Genomic DNA, 10,580 nt, shown 5'->3' with positions numbered 1-10,580 from the left:
ACATTTGAATATCTTAGAAAAAACTGGGAGTAGTTGTTGCATCATCCTGCTGTTAAATCCAATGTTTCAGAGAAAGTTTATTATACGTGTATTTCATGAAGTATAGTCGCGTACACACACAGGTTTCTGTGGGTCAAGGAGCATATATGTTTTTCAGACAAGAAAATAGTGGGGTAGGCTTTGATATGGGTGCTCTATCTAATGTTGATGATTACAGTCTATTGATATGCTCTGTTCATTAATTTTTATCTCACTGAAAAAGATGCCTTGATCATTGACTTGTTAACAATGCACGAGTAGCATAGGTTTAGGGGGAGCATTAGCCTTCACTCGCATTCTACATTGTTGGCATTATGGTTGCTGAGTCCAGCTATGGCTTCAAATGTTTATACCTTTTGTTACCTAAGTCATGTAAAAGTATAGGGTGTGATATGTCTTCTCATACATTTGAATGAGTCCCATTAGACAAATGATGTAATTTGTATCCCCACTTTGAATGGGATGGATGATGTAATTATATTTCTGTCATGTATAAACAATTGGTATATCCCCACTTGGTTGGGTGGATGAGTCAAATTTGGTATATCCCCACTTGGTTGGGAGATGGATGTATGTATGAGTCATTGGTGATAGGAAGGTCATACTCACATAGTTGAGTTATAGAGTCATCTTATTCTTTTGGAGAATATTTTTGTAGACTCTAATTGGGCTCAGGGGGAGCATGGACGGTTTCAGTGCATCTCAGTATGTACAAAGGGGAGCTCAATCAGACAATTCAGCATGTACTTAGGGGGAGCATGAACAACATAGGGGAGAGAATATCTTGGTCCGCCCTTTGCCCTTGATGTCAAAGGGGGAGAGTGTCTTGGTATTGTTGTTGCCATCAAGTCCAAAGGGGGAGATTGTTGGCATTATGATACAGGTGTTGTCCTTGATGGCAACTCACTCAGATGAAAGTTCACAGTGCAGCAGGTCAACAACAAAGGATTACAGATCAAACTCCAAAGAATGAAGAAAGAGAGGTATACGCTGGTTCACTTTGTCCAAGGCACGTATACACGCGGTTTAACAGAACAAAAGTAGCGTATAATGTATACATGCACTTTCACAGGAGGAAAAGTGCGTACATGTTGGAAAACCAAGTTTTTGGTCCAAGGTATTTGATCCAAGGTATTTTGGTCCAAGGTAATTGGTCCGAGGCATTTGGTCCAAGGTATTGACCCTAGGTATTGGGTCCAAGGTATTGACCCTAGGTATGGGGTCCAAGGTATTGAGGAAGGCCTAAGAGTATATAAGGAGGAGAAGATTATTAGGCCAATGTGTGCAAGCAATGAGATTCTAAGGAATACTTCTATCTGAGGTATATATTATGTTGCAGGGTTATGTTTGGGACCAGATCTGAAATATTCATGTGCACCTTGAGTTCAACATTGGACCAGGAATCATGAGACTTGAAATGACTTATTCTTGAATGATATGATATTGGTTGAGACCAAATCTGATGTTTTGTGCTTGTTCTATCTATTATCAATCATGATCTGGGTTGTCTGAAGTTTGGAATTGCAGCAAAGTTCTGAGTCAAAATTTACAGATCTGTACACAAGTTCGTCTCGGCCAAAGGGCGTGTACACGCAAGTTTGACTCTTTCAAGTAGCATATATAAAAAGAAAAGATTCTTTTCAAATCTGACTGATCTATATGATCAAATTCTATTGTTTTACTGTTGTCTGTCAATTAAGTCTTCTTAGATCTGAACATGGAACTGTTGTATAATGAAATTGAGTCTGACTCATTGATTGATTAAGAAGGGTGATCCTTGTTGCTATCTGTTTTGAAATCTGTAATATGACAGTAGATCTTCAGAATGTCACTGATTGGTACAGTCTGTGGTTCAAAAGTTTATGATTCAGTATCTTTAGAGATATACGTAGGTTGGGTTAAAGGAAGTAGCGTATACACACAGGTTGGGTTCAACCAAATAGCGTATACACTCTAATGCATGATTTTTGAGGTTATAGCTGGTTCTGGATCATGATGCAGGGTTCTGAGTTCAGCACTGTGTTCTGGTGTCAGTGATCTGATTGTTCAGATTAACTAAATATTGGTTGATGCAGTTTAATTTTAAAAGCTTTGATGGGTCCAGTATGAAAATTTGATGAAACGAGGTCTTCATGTGTATTGTTGTGCACCAGGAGCATCCAGTCTGAAAATTTATGATACGTGGTCCCTGGTGGAAGAGTGAAGTTTTCTGTAGGCTGGAACCTACATACTAGTAAACATATTGGCTAGTACAAGAGCTAGGGTGTTGTAGCTCCCTTCCAGTAGAAGCTGGAAAAACAGAGAAGTTTGTAACCTTCTGCAGGTAGAAGCCTGCGCACTGGTATGAGTCTGCACTAGTACAAGATTGTAAACATATTTTTTTATTATTAAAAGAAGACAGAGACAACATCAACAGGTGGTTTTTACCCACATTACGTTTCCACCTTAAATCTTGGTGTTCATGTGTGTTGCTTATGTGTGATGCTTTATTCTGCTTTTACTACATTGTCTAATAGATCTCTAATATACTGGTTTAAGCTCAACACATGATAAACTGTCTAAATCACAAATTCTCTGCATATATGGTGGTTTCTTTAAGGACAGTCGCGTGTACACGCTAGTTCACTTCACTGAAGTAGTGTATATAAATCTGTTTGGGAAATAAAGGTAATGATATGGTAATACTGATTCACCCCCCCTCTTAGTATTATTTCCAACACTCTTTCACTATATCCTTCATCATTTTATTCATTCTTCTTTGTGGTTGTATTACTGGTTTGATTGTTTCATCTGTGTAAATGTGTTGGATACATGTTTTTGGATGGATTCCTTGCATATCTGTATAGTCACAGGAAAAATATTTTGCATACTTATGTAATAATGCAATTACCTATTGTTCTTATGATGATTGTAGATTATTACCAATATTTAAATTCTTTCCAAGATTTATTTCAATGATTTTTATTTGAGAATTGGTAATTGAGTTGACAGGAAAAATTATTTCAAATGAATTTTCTAATGATTGAATAGTACAATTTTCCTAAAAAAAAATTGATTTAGAAGATGATTTACAGCTTCATATTGTGTTATTCTTAGCTGCTCAGAAATATCAGGTTCTGAGATAAAAAAGGTCTATTAAATCCTAATTTTATTCTTCTTCTCTAAAATTAAAGGCTTGATTAATACTTAAAATAGGTAGAGTTTCTTCCTGTTGATCATCAGGCCATGCTAGTAAAGAAGGTTATTGAGCAAGAGGATAGAGTGTGATATGTTTCCTTTCATCTCCATCTGCTATGATCATGCTTCCTGGTCTTCATCCAATGAAAGCATCTGTTGTGGCTAACCATGGTCTACCAAGAAGTAAAGGATGGCATCCTAGATTAGTTTTTGGTTACAATATTAAAAAGTCTATAGGATATTCCCATGAATCCAAAGAAATAATGATGTCTTCAAGTATTCCTTCCAGTACTACTTTAGATCTCTCTGCTAGTTCTAAGATTTTAGTAGTAGGTTGGATATTTGGCAGTTTTAAATACTTCATAATTTCTATTTTCATGACATTTATAGCAGATCCTAGATCAATTAAAGTTTTAGGAACTGAAAAATTATTGATTGAAATGGTAACCATAGGTATTATTGGATCGATATAATTTTCAATTGTTGTTTTTGCACACATGAGACTAGCTAGTTTGCTAATGACTTGGTTTGTGGGTGGATCTCTTTTCTTTCTATCAACTTTCTTAATGCATAATTCCTTTATTATTTTTGTATAAATTGGAATATATTTGATAGCTTGCAACAAAGGAATTTTGACATAAGAATTTTTTAATTCATCTATGATATCAAATTCAGGAAGAGAAATCGATGTTTTCTGATCAACTAGCCTTTATGGGAAAGGTGGTGTTTGAGTCATAATATTTTTTATTTTCTAAATTTGATTCCTTGGATTAGACTTTTCAGATTGTTCTCCTTCTTCAATTTTTTCTTCTATGATTGGTGGAGAATCTTTTTGTAGAACGTTTCCTGACCTCAAGTGGATATCTTGAATATGAAGAATAGAATATGTAGGAAATAATGTTGTTTCTTCCACATTATAGGCTGGCCTCTCCACTCTGTTACTCGAATTTGCTATTGGCTGAGCTGGTAATTGAGTTGGTCTGAGTGGTGGTTGGTTAGAAGGAAACTGAAGTTGCTGAGGTTGAGTTAGTGCAGACATTGATTGTTGTGTGAATGGATTTGATTGAGGGGATTGCTGGAATTGCTGATATGGAAATGATTGTTGAGGATATGGTTGTTGATATGACTATTGGGGATAGGATTGATATTGTTGAGGGTAAAATTGTTGGGGAGGTTGAGATCCATAAGAATATCCTCGCCAACTTTGTGAAGGTTGGTTTTGGTTCTGTTGAGGAGGCCAAACTTGCCATGGCATAGGAGTATTCCATGAATTTTGATACTGAAAATTCTGGGGAATTTGTTGAGGAAACTATTGAGATGTACTTGCAAAACGTGGTTGCCAAGCTCTTCTTGGTGCCATATAATAAAATCCTTGAGTTTCTTCTAATTGACCTGCTTGCAACTCTTTTAATGTTGGACAATCGTCTGTAACATGATTTTTTGTACAAAGTCCACAAACATGTATATTATCCAAAGGACATTCTCGTAAAAGATGCTTCTTCCTACACTTAGGACAAAAGATTGACATTGTTTGTTCTTCTTCTTGTTGTTTCTTCTTTGCTTTTAATACATCAACTTGTGTTCCTAAGGTGCTCAAAAGATATGTTTTAAAGTTTTCTAACAAACTCCCTATTTCTGCTCTTGTTACTCCTCCTGTTGTTGATTTAGAAGCTCTAGAAGTTATATCTCTTTTTCCTATTTTGGATCTACCTCTAGAGTACTTTTGACATAATTCAACAATTTCATCAAATGGTAAGTATGAAATATCTCCTTTACCCATCACATTGAGAATATCAAGATACTCATCTCGTATTCCTTTATGAAAAAGTGGTCTAATGGTATAAGGATTTAGAGAATGTTGTTTGAATATTTGCAGGTTGTAAAGAAATCGTTCCAAATATTCTTCCAAACTCTCGTCTTCTTGTTGATACATTCAAAAAATATCTTCTTTTGAATCTCTAGGCATATAATAAGCTTGTTATTTCTTAAGAAAATTTTTCTTAATTTCTTCCTAATAAGTAACAGAGTGTTCTCGTAATCCTATAAATCATTTTAATGCAGCTACTTTAAGAGTAGCAGGAAAAAGATGAAGCTTATGTGTATCATTAGTATAACCATAAGTTCTACATAAGATATCAAATTCAAACATGAATGAATCAGGATCTTCAGAATGCATTCCATAGAAATTTGGTAAAACTAAAGGTGGAATATTCTTCATTTTTACCTCTTCTCCTAGAATTTCTCTAGTATCTACAATTGGAAATCCAAAAGTAGCTTCTTCATCATTTTCTATTTCTACATATTGTCTTCTCTTATGATCATATTCTCTTTTGGCATCTTCTTCTCTTTTCCTTTATGTTTCTCTTCTTGCATCTTCTTCTTTGCCATTCTTTTTGTTTCTTTTCATATTGTAACCTTTGTTCTGGAGTGAGGATATTAGATCCTTGCCCTTCTTCTGCCATATCTTTTTCAGCAGTTTCAAATGTTTCAGTAACAACTTGAGATTCAACTTGTTTTATTTGTTCAAAGATAGGCTGATCTATTTGTTCAAGAATAGGTTGATCAATTGGTTTTCTTGTCTCTCTTTGTTTTCCTATGGAAGATGTTCCTATGTGTTTTTATTTTCTCTTCACTTCATAAGCTAAAAAAGTTTGCCTTTCAACAAGAGTTAACCTTTGTCCTTAATGTTGTTTTTCATCTAACTCTTCCAAAGTTGGTTTTCCAACAATTGGTGTAGTTAATTCAAATGGAGATAGTCCTACTTCTACTAGTGGTTTAGTAATTGGGGGGTCTTGTTTTGTGTATCTACCATTTTCATCTCTTTGAATATGCTTCCCTTTGATTAACTTTGAATATGCTTCCCCGGCAATGGTGCCAAAAATGTGAGGTCAATTTACTAAGTAAAATAACACATATGTTTTACTTGTCAATTTGGGTTTGTAGACTTGGAAGCAGGTCCAAAATATATGGATTTCAGGTGAAGTCAATTTAGGAAGGCAATAATATAAATTTAAAGGAAGTGCATATTACAAATATATTGTAAGTTTTAAAGGACTAAAACTTTTCCGGTTCAAGATGCAGCAAGCAAGAGAACAGGCTCATAACTTAGGAGATCCTAGTTGTCCTTCCTCACAGTTCTACTCCAATAACATTACCATTGCATCAAATAAAATCGGAATTCAAGAAATAATACAGGAAATGAAAAAGGATGATTTTAGCTATGATTCATAACTTGATAGAAAGAGACTTTAACTTAAATTATTGTTTGTCCTTTCATATGCAAATTTTACTTTAAATTATATTCATCCCAAAATCACACAAAAAACATCATACATCTAAATAACCGAATCATAAATCTGAAACAAGAAATACTAAAATTAAAATTATGCTAATGTAATCAAAGTGTACTTAGCTTGGTATGGGGGGCCTCCAACCTTGCCTTATACACCTAAGGAACTCTAAGCTACAACTAACTTATGAAAATATCCATAGCATGAACAACGGCTTAGAACAATAGAAAGTATTCTTTAAATTATCTGAAAGTCTCCAATAGTCTCAATACAAATTACATACATGAATGGTTCATAAACTCAGTTTAAATAAGCAAATCATCAACAAACTTAGATACAATGGCTCTAACAGTATTTATCTATCATAATCCATCCATCCAAGTCGAACTCGTCAAATCTGGTTCACAAAATTAGGCAAAATCCAAAAAAATAATATTTTGCCTTTTTAATAGGGATTTCTGAATGACAGGTCAAGTTTGACCAGTGTTGACCGGGCCTTTGTTTGCTTAGTTTGACCGAACCAATAGGTGTTCATCCATCCGTGGTTCCCAAGATTTCCAAATATGTGCTCATCTCTCACCCAGGTGTCCTGCACATATGACTTTAACGGAGCTATTATGGGAATTTTTAGTGCAGTCCAAATTTACCCTTAAAACCCAATTTCTACAAAAATTTCAAAAAATTGAAAAACTTAATTTAGTTACCTAAATATGAAAAACAAGAGTAAAATGAAGCATATGTAAGTGAAATAGGATGGAATGTGGTGGTAAATGGATGGGTTTAAGATGAGTAAAAATGACCAAAATTGAGGGCCAACAATAGTAATGTAGTTACCTAACCCTTGTTGTTTGCATTGAATGATGCCTATCTAAATGCTTCCTTCTTGGGCCACTGAAGGTCTTCTCAAACAACAAAATCTTTGAAAGTGTGATATAAATAGGCTCAATTCTACAATATGGACATAGGGGTTTCGAGAAGAAGGGGGACTACTTAAAAGAACAAGGATGCTGACTTGATTAATGATAATTTTGTTAGCATTATGATGCTAAGGAAAATCATGCATATGGTGCACCACTCAAGTCCTGTATAAATACCACAAAAAATTGTTTTGGGTGGTTATGACACAAGATACAATAGGTGGCTTCTAGTCTAACCCAAAAACCCCACCTGAAAAAGTGCATTTTATATATTTTTTAAAATATATTTTAAGGCATACGCAAGTTTATTTGGGAGAATCCACACATATTTATTTTCTATTTGGGTAGCTCGCATATGGAATTTGAAAAAGGATTTTTTAAGTAAAAATCAGGATTGTATAGGGATAAAAGGATGTTGCCCTGGTTAACAAGTGCATCTAAAAATAAGTGAGGAAAAAGATGCCATAACACCCATCCAAATTTATCCTTGATTATCACACTAACTTTACAAATAAGCTCCACTAAAATTATCATGAAGAAATGTCTCGCCATTGTAAAATTTCACACAGTCTTTGAAATACTCTTTATGTGGAGACATAGGGAAATAAGTTTTAGAGTCTATCAATCATTCCCTCTTGGACATTAATTATCAAGGATGTAGCTAAGAGATGCATGCTCCCCATAATGATAGAAATTATAGCAAAAGAGTCATATTTCTACTTAGAAAGATCAATAATACACTCAAGTTTATTGTGCCCCTTTTCTTGCACTTGCCAAAATCACTTATTGTTTCTTTCTTCCTCTACTTGAATATCTCCCTCAATACAACTCTAGTTCCACCTTATTTTTCAATCCTCTTCTCCTTGACATGTCTTGTTGTCACTAATGCTTCTAAATTCACAATGATTTTTTGTAATCATTGACTATCAACGTCATATATCTTGAAATTCTCCACCTTAGTGGTCCCACTAACGAAAAAAGTAATATCATTCAAAGAATTAGGTACAACATAAAGTAAAGAAATACATCCCTTGACATCCTTCACCACATATATAATGGCCTTTAACTAATTTACAAGAGCACAAAAAATATATAGGTGATTGGTCACTTTCTCACTATCCTTCGTCTTATGCGCATATAATTTATTCCTTAGGAACATTATGTTCATGAGAGTTGGATACATATAATGCCTTGACCCTATTCCAGGGGCACTTTAGTGTACTTGTCTCTAGCATTTTCTTCGACAATATGTTAAACAATTTAAGGCCAATTAAGGCAATGGCCTTCTCATTCATTTTGTCTGAAACCTCTAGTAACCTCTTTTTTCATAGTATAAAGAGTTCGTGTCCTTCTTGATGACATCCTTTAACTCTCTTAATAAATAAATATTCCATTATCAATTTCCAATGGTTAAAGTTGTGGAAAATTAATTTCTCATTCCTTGACTTATTAAAATTCATATTCTACTATAAAAATCCTCACAACCTCTTATTGAAGTTAAACTAATGAAACAATACCTATCTAAGGCTTCTTAATCACTAATAGGTACAAATATGCGAGAAAACTGAAATATAGTAATATACAAACACAACTACAGTTCTCTGACTCACAGATGTGATGCATGTTCCAAGAATAAAGAAGAATCTTGTTTCTGTCACGGTATTAGAAGACCATGGCTACAATGTGATATCTAGCAGAGGAAAGGTTTTCCTTAGACACATCGCCATGGGACAGGTGAAGCAGATCGGTGGGCGAGTTAAGAACCTGTATGAACTTGAGGTACAAGATACATGCAAATCCTTAAGGAGCAAGGCAAAGGTTAGAGACTTGGTGGTTGATAGGGAGCATGAATTACCTCTCAACATGCATCCTTAGAAGCAGCATCAACAAGTTGTGGAGCAACCACAATTGGAGAAGAAGAGAGGAGAACGAGTGGAGACATCTACTCAAGAAGAGACCTCCAATAGGGGGGGATTTCAAGCCAAGTGGGTAGAGGGATCACATGCAACCATACCTCCAGGTGTGAGGTGGGGCAATTTGAAACCTTAGTCCAAGGGTTTTAGAAATTGGGAAGGATCCATTAAGGTGTTTTTTGTCTCATGGATCATTTACTTACTATGGGGGCCCACAGTATTAAGTAGCAGGAGGATCAATGTCAGTCAGATACTAAGGAGTGCAGAGAAGTGTTGACAGCAGAGCAAGAGGCTCAATAGTAGAGTCAAGAGAAGCACAATTTTCCCAGTAGACAATTGCAGACACAATTGTTTCAGTTTATTTTGTTTGGATGTTTTTTGGTTTCATATGTTGCGGTAGCAACAACAAGAGTGACAAAAGTTGCATGCAGAACATTCCAAAGGTACCAGATCGGGATAGAATTGAATTCCTTTCTTGTTGAGAGGGAGTGTTGAAAATAGAAACAAGAAATGTTAAAAATATCATCAATAAAAATCATAATTTAATTTGCCCTTGAATTAAATTGGGTATTAAATTGTAATTCCACATCTCATGAAAACTTGTAATAGTTAACTAACTTAATTTGACTTAGTTAGCTCAGTTAATTCAAGTTGAGGGTCTAACTAGAGTCATGTAGACTGTATCCTAAATTACAAGCACTAGTTGAGTTTATTTTGAGTTGTAATTATTTAATTCAGTCTAACTAAGTTAAAGTTAGTTAAACTAGTTCCAACTGATGGAGGAATTAGTGGGAGATCCAGTAGTGAGGTGTAACCTGCAATAGTGGGGTGTAACCTACAACAGTGGGGTGTAACTTAATGTAGTGGGGTGTAACTTATTGTAGTGGAGTGTAACATGCAATAATGGGGTGTAACTTACTGTAGTGGGGTGTAACCTGCAATAGTGGGGTGTAACCTGCAGTAGTGGGGTGTAACCTGCAGTGATCAACCGGTAAAATGAAGATTCACTCATAATTAACTCATGCATGTTAGATCAAAGAAAGATCCAGTTCAGAGTGGATTCCAGGGATAGTGTACTATCAGTTGTAAAATTATCTAAATTAAATCGATGGTACATGCAACCAGAGGAAGGACTATGAGGATTGCGCAGTTCATAATTGTGGAATTTCCCAATTAAATAGGGGCTAATTCCCAGGGGAACAAAGCAAGGAAATATGGACTTGGGAAAGAAAGAATTTGGCTAA

This window comes from Pinus tabuliformis, chromosome 4_2 (assembly GCF_031772625.1).
Source record: "Pinus tabuliformis cultivar Carrire ecotype Pingquan chromosome 4_2, CPIR1, whole genome shotgun sequence".
Classification (NCBI taxonomy): domain Eukaryota; kingdom Viridiplantae; phylum Streptophyta; class Pinopsida; order Pinales; family Pinaceae; genus Pinus; species Pinus tabuliformis.
The sequence above is the reverse complement of the archived record's forward strand: the minus strand, read 5'-3'. Positions refer to the sequence as shown.